The sequence below is a fragment of the Marmota marmota genome, unplaced genomic scaffold (genome assembly GCF_001458135.2).
Source record: "Marmota marmota marmota unplaced genomic scaffold, marMar, whole genome shotgun sequence".
NCBI classification, from domain to species: Eukaryota; Metazoa; Chordata; class Mammalia; order Rodentia; family Sciuridae; genus Marmota; species Marmota marmota.
In genome coordinates this window covers 1,384,944-1,397,302 of record NW_026000171.1, presented here as the reverse complement: position 1 = coordinate 1,397,302, position 12,359 = coordinate 1,384,944, and the positions used below count along the sequence as shown (strand labels likewise).

The 12,359-nt window shown below is 38.1% G+C and overlaps 1 protein-coding gene and 1 pseudogene across 1 annotated transcript in view; one reads left to right on the top strand and one right to left on the bottom strand.

Moving 5' to 3' along the window:
• LOC107154880 (antigen WC1.1-like) overlaps positions 1-12,359 on the top strand; it is a 75,853-nt gene that overhangs the window by 8,082 nt on the left and 55,412 nt on the right. The window lies entirely within an intron of this gene.
• Positions 7,696-9,397, bottom strand: LOC107154918 (annotated as a pseudogene).

Genomic DNA, 12,359 nt, shown 5'->3' with positions numbered 1-12,359 from the left:
GTAATTTGTTCTAATTCAGTCCCCAGTACTTTCCCTCCCCCCCCCTCTACCCTCTCCCTATTCCCTTTCTTTTATTCTACTAATCTTTTTGCTAATTACTTATAGTTTTTTAAAAATAGTGTCTTATGGCCAGTTGTCATGGCTCAGGCTTGTAATCCCAGCAGCTTGGGAGGGAGAAGCGAGTTCAAAGCCAGCTTCAGCAGTTTAGCGAGGTGCTGAGTGCTGCAGTCCAGCTGGGCAAAGTAACCGAGAGGTGACAAGTAACTGTGAAGGTTGAAGCAGGAACTGCTTTATTGCGGAACAGCAATGTCTTACTGATTTACATAAAGCATGACTCCAAAAGCATCATCCAATCATAGCATTGCTCCCCTACAGATACAGCAATCAGCCAATAAGGAGTCCCCACCATCTTGATGGCTCAGTGGCATTGCCTCACAAACCACTCCTCCTGGCAAACTTCCAGGCGCCATCTTGACTTGGTTGTGGCCTCCAACATCTCCCGCTTTTTGTTTTATTAAACAACAAGTATGTGGTTTAGGGACCGTGCCTGTCTTAGGTTGTCCAATACTACATATGGTCCTTACCTGTCATTGGATGGTCTGACCTCAAATCGTCAGAGTCCTGGCTTAGGTTGGTACCATTGTAATTGGATCTTACCTGTCTTTGACTACCGGCCCAACATATTTAGCCATACTTGTGGATCTTGCCTTTTCTAGGGCCATCATGGCCTGTTTAATGACCATATGGTTTCTTTTTGTTGTCTGTGTAATCTACACAAACACCATAAACAACCTGCCACAAGCAGAAGGAGGAGGATACAAAATGCCACAATACCAAGCCATTGACGGCTCTAAGTGAGAAGCCCTTAGAAAAATTGTACCACCGATGACACCGTTGGCAAAGACACCCTGGTACTATTAAGAGTTACAATTTGTTGTCTCAATAGATTAGTTAAATTTTGAAACTTTACATTCCATGTGCCATTAAGCATGGCTCCTAGTTGTCTGGAAAGATCTGCTGCTTGAGAAATATTATCATAACGCATAGAAGTGATACACAGTTCAGGTAAGTTCTATAAGTAGCTTAAAGCAGAGGAATCCATTAATATGTCTATTTCTTATTGAAGTAAACCGACTCTTTGGTTGAGCATCAGAATTCCATTTCTAAGATGATCATTAATAATGTTTTGTGTTTGTAAAGCTTGTGCTACTTGTTGAATTACATTCTTTATTGATGCAGCAGTTTGTACAGTTTGTGTGATAGCTATCGCAGAAGCTGTAGTAGCAGCAGCAGAAACAGCAACAGCTGTGATGATGGCAGCTGTAATTCCAAAGTTTCGTTTGGTTCTCAGTAATACTGGAAATTCTTCTATTTTTGTCTTCACTGGCACTGGGATGAAGGTAGGAATTCTGGCAATGATACCTGCATTCCAGCAGGCACTAAGAAAACAATTTTTCTGAACAATTTAATACATTATCCTGAACAGAATTATTAGATATAATGAAAAGGAAAGGTGAAAGTAAACAAACAGGAGTAGGTTTGAAATCTATATATTTAGTCTTATTTATCTGTACATTGGTCTCAAATGTAGTACTAGTATTATAATTGTAAGACCCATTAAACATTGATCCTCCTTTTATAAATCCTACAGGTGAAATATCCATACAAGCCCTTTGTCCACAAAGTGACCAAATATTAAATGGATCTGATGTAATGGCTTGACTAGGATTTTGATAAGTAAAATTGTTTCCTTTAAATGTTTCATTTGAAAAGGTGTTAAATCTAGGAGTAAATGTAAATCCAGGAGTTAAGTAACGGGCGGAACCTCATTCCAAGCAACCTGACCATGTCGGTGGCCAGGTTTGTTCTGGGCTCCAACATCGCTGAGCCCAAGATTTTTGTACTGGCTCAGTGTGAGTACTCTTGCTACTAAACCTAGGAGTAACTCCCGTAATACCAGTTACATTACCAAATCCAGCATAGGTATTATTTATGGGCCAGAACTTTCCTACAGTTTGATTCCCTAATCTAATGCAAGGCTGGGTAGTATTAATAACTGTGCAATCCTATCTCCTGGTGATATTACTGAGATAACCCTTGGAGAACTAGCTATAATTTTTATCTCACCTTCATAATCGGGATCAATTACCCCAGGACTTATCATAAGTCCTTTTAGTGTAGAAGAACTGCATTCTAATAATAAGCCTACTGTTCCTTGGGGAAGAGGTCCTTTTACCCCTGTGGGAATGATTTGAACTCCCATCTCTGGAGTTAGTACTGCTCTGGTGGAGGTGCAGATGTCCAATTGTGCGCTCCCTCTGGTATATCTGCTAAGGGAGTTAACGGATAATGTGTCCTGGGCACTACCCTGATGGTGTTGCTGGGTTCCTTCAATGCCCCGTATATTTGTGGTTGTGGGCTCCGGGGCATTGGGCCCCCCTGTCTGTTTTTTGGCAACGGAGTACCCTCTATAGTAGTCTGAGAACGGCATTCACTAGCCCAGTGTTTTCCTCTACAACATTGTGGGCAAACACCTGGTATTTTTTTTTTGGATCATCTCCAGTTTTGTTACTTGTTTTAAACCCTCCTCCTATGGGGCAACTCCTTTTAAAATGTCCTGCTTGACCACAATTATAACATGTTTTTGGCCTGGCACCTAAAGCCTGTTGTACTCCTTGGGTTACTGCAGCTGCCAAGACTTGCCCCTGTACCACTGACTCATTAATATCTCTACACAATTTAATGTATGCATTTAAGTCTTTATGTTTCCAAGGTCGAATAGCCTCCCTACACCATCTATTGGCTTGTTCATAAGCTAGCTGTTTTATTAATGGCATTGCTTGTTCTACATCCCCAAAGACTCTGCTTGCTGTTTGCATAAGCCTATCCACAAACTCTGCGTGCGTAAAGCTCATTGGCTCCTTGTATAACCTTAGATAGCTGACCTTGTAAATCCCCTTGTCTTTGTAGGGTTTTCCATGCCTTAACTGTGGCTGAAGCAATCTATAAATATATAGCAGGATCATATCCAGCTTGTTGTTGTTGACCCTCATAAGGTCCTTCTCCTAGTAACATGTCTAAATTTCTCTGTGGATACCTGGCTGCTGCATTTTGCTTGGCAGTCTCCACACACAATTCCTGATTAGTAACTTTCCATAACAGATATTGTCCTCCACTTAGCACAGCTTTGCACATGCTAGCCCAATCTGCTGGTGTCAAGTTTAAACTTGCAATGGATTCAACCATGCTTATGGTAAAAGGGGCTTGAGGACCATAGGCTGCTACAGCTTCTTTTAACTGCTTTACAGTTTTAAAACCCAAAGCCTGGTGATATCGTTGCCCTTCCACATCCTCAGGTACAGGGCATGCTAATCTTCGAGGTCCTGTCTCAGGATCCCATCTATCAATTGCAGAAGGTGGGGGGCCACCCATCATATGTTGTCCCCATATACATAGGTGGAGCTGTTGGTTGAATACTTACGCCCTCTGGTGATAGAAAGGGGTTAGTAGCAGCCTTTTGTTGTAACTCCTCCCCTGATAGTCCCTCCTCTTCTGAACTTTCTTCCCCTTTCTGACTAGCTCGAGAGACTTTCTCTTTTACTTGGTCTAAGATGTCTTCTTCTTCCTCTATTATAGTCTGAACTGAAGGCTTTGGACTAAGCAAACAAGATCGTATCAACGTCCATAATGTAATGTGCCAACTGGCAGAGTTCCTGGGCTTTTCTTTTCTATCTTTTTAAAATCTTCACCATGATGGTCCCATTGTGGTATATTTAACAACCCCTCCTCTAAGAACCATGAGCTACATTTTTGTATCGTGTCAACATATGCCCTAACTGTTCTTGGTTTTACTGGGGTGCCTCCTTCCTTTAGCAATTTACTTAACACCCTTTCGGTTTGATTTTTACTAACTTCTGATCCCATATTTTCGTAACAAAGACAACACAACACACTAAGATAAAACGAAACAAAAACACACTGTATCAATTTTTTCTATTTTCTTGAAATGGGCATCTGTCCTTTTACCCTATCTGCTCCTCAGGGGCGAGCAGCTTTCCTCCTGTCCTGTCTATTTCTAGGGACAGGCAGCTTACCTTGTCACTAACCCACGAGCATCCCAGAGTTCCCTGTATGGGCCACCACTTGCCACAGTCCAGCTGGGCAAAGTAACCAAGAGGTGACAAGCAACTGTGAAGGTTGAAGCAGGAACTGCTTTATTGCGGAACAGCAGTGGTATATATATCTAACTGATTTACATAAAGCATGACTCCATTAGCATCATCCAATCATAGCATTGCTCCCCTACAGATACAGCAATCAGCCAATAAGGAGTCCCCACCATCTTGATGGCTTGGTGGCGTTGCTTCACAAACCACTCCTCCTGGCAAACTGCCAGGTGCCATCTTGACTTGGTCGTGGCCTCCAACAGCTGAGCAACTCAGTAAGACCCCATCTCTAGTAAAATACAAAATAGGTCTAGGGATATGGCTCAGTGGTTGAGTGCCCCTGAGTTCAATCCCTGGTACCTCTCCACCCCCACAAAAAGTGTCTTATGGATATACATGATGGTGAGATTCACTGTGGTATATTCATATATGTACAGAGGAAAATTAGGTCAGATTCATTCCACTGTTCTTTCCTTATCCCATCCCTCATCCCTCCTCTTCAATCCCTTCATTTATTCCATTGATCTTTCTTTTATTTTTTATAACTCCTTATTTTAGATTAGCTTTTGCATATCAGAGAAAACATTTGACCTTTGACTTTTTGGTACTGGCTTATTTCACTTAGCATGATAGTCTCCAGATCCATCCATTTACCAACAAATGCCATCATTTTGCTCTTCTTTATGGCTTATACTCCATTGTATTTATAAACCACATTTTCTTTATCCATTTATCTATTTAAAGGCACCTCGTTTAGTTTCATAGCTTGGCTATTGTGAGTTGTGCTGCTATAAACATTGAGGTGGCTGTGTCACTGTAGTATGCTGATTTGAAATCTTTTGGATAAATACCAAAGAGTGGGATAGCTGGGTCATATGGTGATTCCATTCCTAGTTTTTTGAGGAGTCTCCATACTGCTTTCCAGAATGGTTGCACTAATTTGTAGTCCACCAACAATGTGTGAGTGTACCTTTCCCCCCACAACCTTGCCAATATTTATTGTTATTTATATTCTTGATAATGGCCATTTTGACTAGAGTGAGATGAAATCTCAATGTAGTTTTTATTTGCATTTCCCTATTTTCTAGAGATGTTGAACATTTTTTTCATGTATTTGTTGACCATTTGTATTTCTTCTTTTGAGAAATTTTTGCTTGGTTCTTTTGCTAATTGATTGATTTATTTGTTCTTTTTGGCATTAAGTTTTTTGAGTTCTTTGTATATTCTGGATATTAATGCTCTATCTGAGGAGCAGGTGGCAAAGATTTTCTCTCATTCTGTAGGCTCTTCACATTCTTGATTGTTTCCTTTGCTATGCAGAAGCTTTTAATTAGATGCCATCCCACTTAGTGATTTTTTAGTTTATTTCTTAAGCTTTAGGAGTCTTATGGAGGAAGTCAGTTCCTAAGCTGACACGTTGGAGTGTTGGGCCTACATTTTCTTCTAGCAGTTGCAGGGTTTATGGTCTAATTCCTAGGTCTTTGATCCACTTTGAGTTGATTTTGTGCAGAGTGAGAGATAGGGGTTCAATTTCATTCTGTTATGTATGAATTTCCTGTTTTCCCAGCACCATTCATTATAAAGGCCCCCCTAATGTATGTTTTTGGCAGTTTTTTCCAGTATGAGATAACTGTATTTATGTGGGTTTGTCTCTGGGTATTTTATTCTATTCCAATTGTCTTAATGCCTGTTTTGGTGCCAAAACTGTTTTTGTTTCTATAGCTCTGTGGTATAAGTTGAGGTCCAGTATTGTGATGTCTCCTGCTTCACTTTTCTCCTTAAGGATTTCTTTGGTTCTTCCTCTTCTTCTTATTCTTTTTTTTCAAATAGTTTTATAACTGCTTTTATAATTCTGTGAAGAATATCATTGGAATTTGATGGGAATTTCATTAAATCTGTATAGTGCCCTTCATAGTGTGGTTATTATGACAAAATTAATTCTGCCTATCCAGAAACATGGGAGTCTTTCCATCTTCTAAGGTTTTCTTCAATTTCTTTCTTTAGTGTTCTGTAGTTTTCCTTTGTAGAAGTTCTTTACCTGTTTTGTTAGATTGAGTCCCAAGTATTTAGTATTTTTTTGAGGCTATTGTGAGTGGGATAGTTTTGATATATATTTTAGCAGATTGATCATTGGAGTATAGGAACATAATTGATTTATAAGTGTTGATTTTGTATTTTGTTGTCTTGATGAATTAATTTATGAGATCCAGAAGTCTTCTGGTGGAGTTTTTTGGGTCTTCTAAATATAGGATCATGTCATCAGCAAATGGAGATACTTTGAACTCATCTTTTCCTATTTGTAATCTCTAATTTCCTTCTCTTGCCTATTGCTCTGATAGAGTTTCAAGGACTGTGTTGAATAGGAATGGTGACAGTGGTCATCCTTGTCTATAGAGGAAATGCTTTCAGTTTTTAGAGGAAATTCTTCCAGTTTTTCCTCATTCAGTATAATGTTGGCCATAGGTTTGCATATAAACCTTTACAATGTAGAGGTAAATTCCTTCTATCACTAGATTTTCTAGTGTTTAGAACATGAATGGCTGTTGTACTTTGTCAGATGTTTTTTTTCTGGATGTATTGAGATAATCATGTGATTCTTGTTTTTAATAAAGTCTGTTGATGTGGTGAATTACAATTTCTGTACATTGAACCAACATTGCATCCGTGGACTGAAACCCACTTGATCATGGTACAATATATTTTAAATATGTTTTTGTATGCAGTTTGTCAATATTTTATTACGAATTTTTGCAACTATGTTTTTTAAGGATGTCGATCTGAAGTTTTCTTTGATGTGTCTTTGTCTGGTTTTGTTATTGATGACTGGTTTTGTAGAATGGGTTTGGCAATATTCTTTCCTTTTCTATCTTATGGACTAATTTGAGGGGAATTGGTGTTAGCTATTCTTTAAAGGTGTGGTAGAACTTGGCTGAGCTCATCTGGTCCTGGGCTTTTCCTTGTTGTAAGGCTTTTGATAGCTGCTTCAAGTTCATTACTTGATATTTATCTCTTTAAGTTTTCTATATGTTCCTGGTTCAATTTGAGTAGGTCATATGTCTCTAGGAATTTGTCAATATTATCAAGATTTTCTAGCTTATTGGAATACAAATTTTCAAAATAGTTTCTGATGATCTTCTGGATTTCTGTAGTGTCTATGGTGATTTATCCTTTTTCGTCTCACATTTTGTTTATTTGAGTTTTTCTTTCTTTTGGTTAGTTTGGCTAAGGGTTTATAAATTTTGTTTATCCTTTTAAAAAACAAACTTTTTATTTTATTGATCTTTTGTATTTTTATTTTTATTTTTTATTGGTTGTTCAAAACATTATAAAGCTCTTGACATATCATATTTCATACATTAGATTCAAGTGGGTTATGAATTCCCATTTTTACCCCAAATACAGATGATCTTTTGTATTTTTTAAATTCTCTGATTTTAATTATTTTCTGTCTTCTACTAATTTTGGTGTTGGTTTGTTCTTTTTCTGGGGCCTTGAGATGTAATGTTAGATTATTTATTTGTTATTGTGCTATTCTCTCTCTCTCTCTCTCTCTTTTCTCATTAAACTTTTGTTTTAATGGGTCTCAAAATTCTGTGACAGATTTTTCGTCAAGTTGTTTCCATTAAAAAGTACAGATTTTAAAAACTAATAACTTAAAACTGCCACACACAAAAAACCAGGATAGTTCACAAAACATTTTCCTTTCCTTCTGAAAGTTTTATGATGCATTGTTATCATTAACCAGTCTTTTACTATTAAACTTAAATGGCCAATTGAGACAAACAGTTCTGAGACCATTCTTCCACCACTGACTAAGATTGGGGTGGCAGGTATTAGGGGTAATATTCATTTAGTCTTCTGAGCTTTCTGGGCAGACTTGGTGACCTTGCCAGCTCCAGCAGCCTTCTTGTCCACTGCTTTGATGACACCCACAGCAACTGTCTGCCTCATATCACGAACAGCAAAATGACCCAGAGGAGGATAGTCAGAGAAACTCTCAACACACATGGGCTTTCCTGGAACCATATCAACAATGGCAGCATCACCAGATTTCAAGAATTTAGGGCCATCTTCCAGCTTCTTACCAGAATGGTGATCAATCTTTCAGCTCGGCAAACTTGCAAGCAATGTGAGCTGTGTGACAATCCAGTACAGGAGCATAGCCAGCACTGATTTGGTCTGGATGGTTCAGGATAATCACCTGAGCACTGAAACCAGCTGCCTCCAATGATGGGTCATTTTTGCAACATTGCCACATCGAACATCTTTGACAGACACGTTCTTGACATTGAAGCCCTCATTGTCTCCAGGAAGAGCTTCACTCAGAGCTTTATGGTACATTTCAACAGATTTTACTTCAGTTGTGACATTGACTGGAGCAAAGGTGACCACCATGCCAGGCTTGAGAACATCAGTCTCCACTCAGCACACAGGGACAGTACCAATACCACCAATTCTGTAGACATCCTGGAGGGACAGATGCAAAGACTTGTCATTTGGATGAGTTGGTGGCAGGATGCAATTTAAAGCTTCAAGCAGTGTGGTTCCACTGGCACTGCCATCTTTAAGGGTGACTTTCAATCCCTTGAACAAAGGCATGTTAGCACTTGGCTCCAACATGTTGTCACCATTCCAACCAGAAATTGTCACAAATGCTACTGTGTCAAAATTGTAGCCAATTTTCTTAATGTAGTTGCTGACTTCCTTAACAATTTCCTTATATCTCTTCTGACTGTAGGGTGGCTCAGTGGAATCCATTTTGTTAACACCAACGATTAGTTATTTCACACCCAGTGTGTAGGCCAGAAGGGTATGCTCACAGGTCTGCCCATTCTTGGAGATGCCAGCTTCAAATTCATCAACACCAGCAGCAACAATCAGGACAGCACAGTCAACCTGAGATGTGCCTGTAATCATGTTTTTGATAAAGTCTCTGTGTCCTGGGGCATCAATGATAGTCACGTAATACTTGCTGGTCTCAAATTTTCACAGGGAGATGTCAATGGTGATATCACGCTCACGTTCAGCTTTCAGTTTATCCAAGACCCAGGCATACTTGAAGGAGCCCTTTCCCATCTCAGTAGCTTCCTTCTCAAATTTTTCAATGGTTCTTTTGTGGATCCCACCACATTTGTAGATCAGATGGCCAGTAGTGGTAGACTTGCCCAAATCTACATGTGCAATGATGAGAGTCTTTTCCTTTCGCATTTTGGCTTTGATTTAGCGGTGGTTTTCACAACACCTAAGTTCTGGCAGCAAACCCAATGCGAAAAAGCTCATTCTATTCTCTTAATGTGTGAGCTCCATGCTATGAACTTTACTCTTAGAACTACCTTAATTCTATCCCAGAAATTTTGATATGTTGTATCCCTAGTCTTATTTACTTCTAAGAATCTTTTAAAATTTCTCTCTTGATTTCTTTTGCTATTATTCATCACTCGAAAGTGTATAACTTAATCTCCATGTATTAGAATGGTTTCTGTCATTTATCATTAAATCTAATTTCATTTATTGTGATCTGATAGAATGCAAGTATTATCTCGATTTTTTACAATCATCTTAAGGTTCAACTACCGGTGCATCCTACTCAAACTCAGTCACATTGTTATTGATAGGATTTAGGCCTTCATGGGTTGTTGAACTGAGAACAGTTCCTTACTGGCTGTTGGCTAGAGACCTCATTCAGTTTTTTGCCACAAGAATCTCTATAATACAACTCACAACATCGCAACTGGCTTCATCAGAGTAAGCAAGCAAGAAAGCAAGATAGGTCAACAAAAGAGAAGCCAGTCTTCTTTTTTATTTTATTATAATTTTTATTAGAGCATTGTAATTATACATATAGTTGGGCTCATTCTGACAAAATCATACATGCATGGAATTTGATTTACTCCATTCCAGTCCCTGGTATGCCTCCTCTTTTCTTCCCTTTCTTCCTTCCTCCCCCTATTCACCTTCCTCTGCTGGGGCCCCTTTGGCTGTTGGACAGAATTGATATAAATTTGCCTTTATTATTTATTGTACTACCAACAAAAAATATTCCTACAGGAGTATTTTGGCAAGAAGGTCCATTATTATGGATACATTTATCTTATTCTCCTAACACTATTCTTACTAGGTATCCTGAGGCTGTAGGACAATTAATACTCAAAGGAATAAAAGCAGCAAAGGGAGTGTTTGGAATTTCTCCCAATAAAATTATTACTCCATATACTATGAATCAAATTGATGAGTTAGCTAATGAGTTAAATACTTGGGCAATAATCATGTGCAAATCTAATGTTTCATTTGATAACCACTTACCATCTAATCCTTTATTGTCTTTTTGGTCATTGCATCCTGTAATTTTTCCAAAAATGACAAGAAAAACACCTATCATGAATGCTCCAAATATATTCACTGATGGGTCAAATAATGGTACAGCAGCAGTAGTTACCCCTGATCAAACTTTTACATTTTTAGTACCCAAACAATCAGCTCAAAAGGTAGAGCTTAATGCAGTTTTACAAGCTTTTGTGATGTTTAAAGATTCTGTATTTAATTTATTTTCTGATAGTCAGTATGTAGTTAATGCTATAGTATCTCTTGAAGATGCTGGTAGGATTTCCCCTTCTTCTACTGTTTTCTCTTTGCTTTCCACTATACAAAGTCTAATCTGGGACAGAAAAGATCCATTCTTTATAGGACATATCAGGGCACATACAGGATTGCCTGGAGCCCTTAGTTTGGGCAATGATTTAGCAGATAAAACTACACATGACATACATATTTTCTCTACACTAGAAGAAGCTATAAATTTTCATAAAAAGTTCCATGTCAATGCTAATACTTTACAAAAGCGTTTTAAAATAACTAAGGAACAAGCTAGACAAATAATAAAACAATGTCAAAATTGTGTGACCTTTTTACCACAAGTTAATCTTGGAGTCAATCCTAGAGGATTGATACCTAACCATATTTGGCAGATGGACGTCACACACTTGCCAGAATTTGGAAAATTAAAATATTTGCATGTTACAGTTGATACTTCTTCTGGATTTTTGATGGGCTCCCTTCATGCCGGAGAAAAAACTAAAGATGTTATAGCTCATTGCTTACAAAATTTTGCCACTGTGGGTGTTCCAAAACAGTTAAAAACAGATAATGCCCCTGGTTATACTTCTACCTCTTTTAAACAATTTTGCTCAACATTTGGCATTACTCATATAACAGGAATCCCATACAATCCACAGGGACAAGGCATAGTTGAAAGAGCTCATCAAACTATTAAAATGTACTTATTAAAGCAAAAAGAAGGAATTGGGAAGGGGTATATATTCCCCAAAGATAAACTTAAAATAACCCTTTTTACTCTAAACTTTTTAAATTTGGATTCATCAGGACTTAGTGCTGCGGAAAGGCATATGTGTCCAAAAAATGTACATAAGCCCAAGGTACTTTGGAAGGATATTCTAACAGGACAATGGAAAGGTCCTGACCCAGTAATTGTCTGGAGTCGGGGGTCTGTTTGTGTGTTTCCACAGGGAGAACAGCAGCCGATTTGGATTCCAGAGAGATTAACCAAGGTCCTGACCCAGTGATTGTCTGGAGTCGGGGGTCTGTTTATGTGTTTCCACAGGGAGAACAGCAGCCGATTTGGATTCCAGAAAGATTAACTAAAGCGATTTCTACAGACCAAAAAGAAGATGATTTGGCTCAAATCCATAACAACTGATATCCAAAACTCCAGTTTGGCTATTCTTACATCTGCAACAGAACCAGGATGCTTTTTTTCAATATCTATTTTATTATTGCCCTTTGCCATATCATGAAGTTCTATTTTGTTTTTTGAGCTCATACAGACCTAGGTTAATGTTTTGCTGATCAGTTCTATTTTTTGACTATAGAGTTTTTAAACATTGCAATGGAGATTTCACCTGTAAAAAGTTATAAGGCCTTTACTATAATGTTATGTGTTGTATGTATTATATTATGTGTGCACACTTGTGTTTTGTGTTATATGTTTGAATGTATGTATGTCCATATATCATATATGATGAGCGCTCATGATAAAATGGATCCAAATATTTTTTTTTAATTCACGTGATTTAAATGGTTTAATTTAATTGGGTAAACAGCTGTTAAAGATTGTTTTAATATGTGAACACAAAAGAAGGTTAACAGATCTGTTTGTTTACTTTCACCTTTCCTTTT